The sequence below is a fragment of the Lipotes vexillifer genome, unplaced genomic scaffold (assembly GCF_000442215.2).
Source record: "Lipotes vexillifer unplaced genomic scaffold, Lipotes_vexillifer_v1.1 scaffold1272, whole genome shotgun sequence".
Lineage (NCBI taxonomy): Eukaryota > Metazoa > Chordata > Mammalia > Artiodactyla > Lipotidae > Lipotes > Lipotes vexillifer.
Window position 1 is genome coordinate 1,827,708 of NW_006779909.1, and position 4,956 is coordinate 1,832,663.

The window sequence follows — 4,956 nt, forward strand, 5'->3', positions numbered from 1 at the left end:
CCTCTCACTATTGTGTCGTCTCCCGTTGCGGAGCACAGGCTCTGGACGCGCAGGCTCAGCGGCCATGGCTCACGGGCCCAGCCGCTCCGCGGCACGTGGGATCTTCCCGGACCGGGGCACGAACCCGTGTCCCTTGCATCAGCAGGCGGACTCTCAACCACTGTGCCACCAGGGAAGCCCAGGATTCTTACTCTTAATGTTCCTTCTGCTTAAAATGTTCTTTCTCCAGATGTCTGTGTAACTTCCTACCTTATCTCCTTCCAGTCTTTAGTATCTTTCTCAGTGAGCCCTTCACTAATCACTGTATTCACAATTGCAACCCAGCTTCCCTTCCCGCATACTCCCCATCTCCCTATCCAGCACCTATCACCATCTGTCATGCTATACAGACTACATGCTATACAATGTCTTGTACATTGTACAGTCAGCCCTGCATATCCTTGGGTTGTGCATCTGTGATTTCAACCAACCATGGATTGAATTTCAAAATTCGACCTGCTGATACCTAGGGCTGACTGTACCACTTCCATTTTATGTAGGGGACTTGAGCAGCCATTTTATGTGAGGACTTGAGTAGCCATTTTATGTAGGGTCTTGAGCAGCCATTTTGTGTAGGGGACTTGAGCAGCCATTTTGTGTAGGGACTTGAGCAGCCATTTTACATAGGGTCTTTAACAGCCATTTTATGTGAGGACTTGAGCAGCCATTTTGTGTAGGGACTTGAGCAGGCATTTTATATAGGGTCTTGAGAAGCCATTTTGTGTAGGGGACTTGAGCAGCCATTTTGTGTAGGGACTTGAGCAACCATTTTACATAAGGAACTTGAGTGTCCGAGGAGCTTGGTCTCTGCAGGCCGTCCTGGAACCAATACTGAGAAGTGACTCACTTATTTACTCTTTGCTTCTGGGGAGTAGAATGCAAACTCCTTGAGGGCAGGGATTTTTTTGTCTGTTCTGTTCCTTGAGTCTGCAGCTTCTAGAATAGCGCCTAGCACAGAGTAGAGGCTCAGGAAACGTTTGGTGGATGAATGGGGGACTTTAGGAGGCTCTGGCAGTAGTCCAGATCAGAGCTAAGACTGCTTGGACCGGTGCGGTGGTAGTTCCAATGGAAGGATAAATGCAGAATATATTCAAGAGGCAGTCTGCTCCATTTTATACAGCTTTGAACAGCAGAAGGTTTATCCTTATGTCAAGCCCAAATTTGCTTCTTTGCTTCTTCCAACTGTTGGCCCTTGGGGCTATTCAGAAGAAGTTAATCCCCTCCTTAACCTGGCTTTAGAGTGAAATCTAAAACATTTTTTCTTTCCTTCCTATGACGGTTTCTAGGACCTTTTTGAAATGGCTCTATCCTTTTAAACAGCAGAATAGGACAGTCATCTTTGCTCTAATTACTGTTTTTCTCACTAATAAGATTCTGTGTTCATTAGGACTCTTTCAGTAGCGAGTGACAGAAACCCAACACAAATGGATTAAGCATAAAGAGCTTATAGCTGACATATCCCTGAAGACTAGAGGTAGGGCTGGTGAAGAGCAGGCATGGATGCTCATATGGTATTATTAGGAATCTACCTCCCTCCATTTCTCACCTGCAGTTTTCCTTCTGTTGATCCATTTTCTGGCAGGTTCTTCCTTTGTGGTGTTCATCTGGCCACCAGCAGTTGTCACTTGTGTGAAAAGAGAGCACCTCTTTCCCATCAGCACCAGGAAAATAACAGAATTAACTATCATTGTCTAATTGTGTCTTGATAATAGATTAGTTTGTTTGTTTGTTGACCCTTCCAATATTGTGATGTTGAGGTTATTTCTCTTAAGGTGAAGAGAACTAGAGAACAAGGAATTGAAGGAATTTCCCCAAAGTCACAAAGCAAGTCATTGAAGAATTTAACACAAGTCAAGATTCTTCTGTTTAATCAAAGGAGCACATATAACTTGTCAAGCTTAGTAAATTTAATCTTTTATTCTCTATTCCTCACTTCCCTCCAATTTCTGAAAGAACATTCCTTCCAAAGAGCTAAAATCACCCTGGACAGAAGTATGAGCTTCAGAAATATAGGAGAATCAAGCTGGATATTAAAGCTGGGAGGGAAAAAGGAGGAGCAAGTCATTAAGAGAAAGTTGAGGAAATGTAGTAACAGCAAGTTGAACTGTGGGTGATTCAGTTTCTAAAAAGAGTTTGCAGTCTCCACCAGCAACATCAATTTCCTTTCTACCCTCTATTAATTTCTTTATATGAGTATTGTATGGCAACAGGACACGATCAGTTCCTAATGTTAATTAGTATTTAAGCCAGAATTTTACTCCATAGTACCACAGGAGGACCAACTTCCACGGAGAAGGTTCTGAAATGAGCCAGTGAAATACAGTCTTAAGAACTGGCAGTTAAATGTTGAGGTTTTGTAACATCACACATTATACGCTTTATTGGAATTTTTACAAATTAATCCATACCATATGTCCCTAACCAAGAGAGCGACTGGATTTGTCTGTTGTCCTGGTTGCTTGGAGTATTTCATGGTTTGCTAACAGAGCTTCTTTATTTATTTTTAAAATTTTATTGAAGTACACCTGATTTACAAAGTTGTGTTAGTTTCTGGTGTACAGCAAAGTGATTCAGTTGTACATATATATAAGAGTTTGTGTTTGCTAATCCCAAACTCCTAATCCATCCCTCCCTCACCTTCCTCCCCCTTGGCAACCACAGGTCTGTTCTCTATGTCTGTGAGTCTGTTTCTGTTTTGTAGATAAGTTCATTTGTGTCATATTTTAGACTCCACACATAAGTGGTATCATATGGTATTTGTCTTTCTCTTTCTGACTTCACTTAATATGACAATCTCTAGGTCCACCCATGTTGCTGCAAGTGGCATTATTTCATCCTTTTTTTATGGCTGAGTAGTACTCCATTGTATTTATGTACCACATCTTCTTTATCCATTCATGTGTTGATGGACAATTTAGGTTACTTCCATGTCTTGGCTATTGTAAATAGTGCTGCTATGAATATAGGGGTGCATATATCTTTTTTGAATTAGAGTTTTGTGTGGATATATGCCCAGGAGTGGGACTGCTGGATCATATAGTAATTCTATTTTTAGTTTTTTTGAGGAAACTCCATACTGTTTTTCATAGTGGCTGCACCAATTCACATTCCTACCAACAGTGTAGGAGGGTTCCCTTTTCTCCACACCCTTTCCAGCATTTGTTATTTGTAGACTTTTTGATGATGGCCATTCTGACCATTGTGAGTTGGTACCTCATTGTAGTTTTGATTTGCATTTCTCTAATAATTAGTGATGTTGAGCATCTTTTCATGTGCCTATTTGTCATCTGTATGTCTTCTTTGGAGAAATGCGTACTTAAGTCTTCTGCCCATTTTTTGATTGAGTTGTTTGTTTTTTTCTCTTATTGAGTTGTATGAGCTGTTTGTATATTTTGGAAATTAAGCCCTTAGCAAAGCTTATTTAATCACTCATTTTTGAAAACCAGTAGAAATATGTTTTTGCTGCAGAAACTGATAATTTTCTAGCTGACTTCTGTAATGTGCAGGCACCTGGGCTTTTTGCGGTTACGCGGGCCTCTCACTGTTGTGGCCTCTCCCGTTGCGGAGCACAGGCTCTGGACGCGCAGGCTCAGCGGCCATGGCTCACGGGCCCAGCCACTCCGCGGCACGTGGGATCTTCCCGGACCGGTGCACGAACCCATATCCCCTGCATTGGCAGGCGGACTCTCAACCACTGTGCCACCAGGGAAGTCTGGGCTTTTTGTATCTGTTTTCTAGGCTAGGAAACAGGAAAGTTTTATTTTTTCCCCCTTCTTTTGTCTTCAAAAAGCAGCTGGTAATAAACATTATGTGTTGTATGAAGATCAACAATAACCCTTTAACTTATTGTTTTCAGGTTAGTCAGACTTCTAGGTCTCCCCTCTCCCCCACAGCTTCAAAGGTGAATGATTACAGAATCATAGACTTTGCTTTTCTGTAAGGGACTATATTAGTTTCCTAGGGCTGATATTAGTTTCCTAGGGCTGTTGTAACAAAGTAGCACAAATTAAGTGGCTTTAACCACAGAAATTCATTGTCTCACAATTTTGGAGAAGTCTGAGATCAAGCCAGATTGGTTTCCTTCTGAGGGCAGTGAGGAAGAATCTGGTCCATACTCTCACCTAACTTCTGGTGGTTGGCTTGCTGGCAATCTCTGGTGTTCCTTGGCTTGTAGAAACATCACCTCCATCTCTGCCTCCATCTTCCCATGGCATTCTCCCTGTGTGCCTGTCTCTGTGTTCAAATTTCTGTTTGTGGTACTTTCTTACCTCAGCCCTAGCAAACTAATACATATACCATATAGGTAGATTATATGATAGTCTCTAGTAACAAAAATGAATTATGGCAGAAAGGTCAAATGTTTGATTTTTTTAAAACAAGTCTACCAGAACTTGTATGATTTAATGTACATTGATAGAAGACTGATTTGCACACAATAGATACGCACACTTGGGCACCAACAGTGGCTTCCCATGAGGTTACAAATCACAGGGCCAATGTGTAAGTGACGTTCAGAGCAGGGACCTTTGATCATTCCTATCATGCTCTTTGAATTTAATGAATTCAAGCACAACCCCGGAAATGCTGAAGGAGAGTTACACAGGGCTAAGGCCTCGCTGCCTTATCCAACCCAACCCCCAAAAGCATGGTCAGAAAACAAGTTTAATTAAACATAAAAATTATTAAGAGTGGGGCTTCTCTGGTGGCGCAGTGGTTGGGAGTCCGCCTGCCGATGCAGGGGACGCGGGTTCGTGCCCCGGTCCGGGAAGATCCCACGTGCCGCGGAGCGGCTGGGCCCGTGAGCCGTGGCCGCTGAGCCTGCGCGTCTGGGGCCTGTGCCCCGCAATGGGAGAGGCCACAACAGTGAGAGGCCCGCGCAAGAAGAAAAAAAAAAAAAAAAAAAAAAAAAATAAAGAG